The following is a 341-nucleotide window of genomic DNA, read 5'->3' on the forward strand; positions in this document are numbered from 1 at the left end:
CAACAATCATCAAATGATTGGTTCTAGAACTCTCACTAACATATACAACTCAATCCTTGGTTATCATACCCTACACAACTCCATTAGTAATCAACTTATCTTTGTTTGACAAGATTATTGTAAATTGACATGATAAGGTTCTATCGAGCCAAGTGGATGCTTCTCATAAGCACAAATCAACCCGATTGAGCCTAGAAGTGGTTTCAACACTCAACCCGGACACCCTTGGTTAACTCTCCCTTCAAACCCTACGTAACTCCATTATAGGTCAACTTTCTTCCTTTTTAAATATTGAATAGGTGCATCATAATTCGACTAAATCTTTGTTATGACAAGATTAT

The sequence above is a fragment of the Curcuma longa genome, chromosome 11 (genome assembly GCF_044706935.1).
Source record: "Curcuma longa cultivar G26 ecotype Majalengka, Jawa Barat chromosome 11, ITB_CL_G26_1.1, whole genome shotgun sequence".
Lineage (NCBI taxonomy): Eukaryota > Viridiplantae > Streptophyta > Magnoliopsida > Zingiberales > Zingiberaceae > Curcuma > Curcuma longa.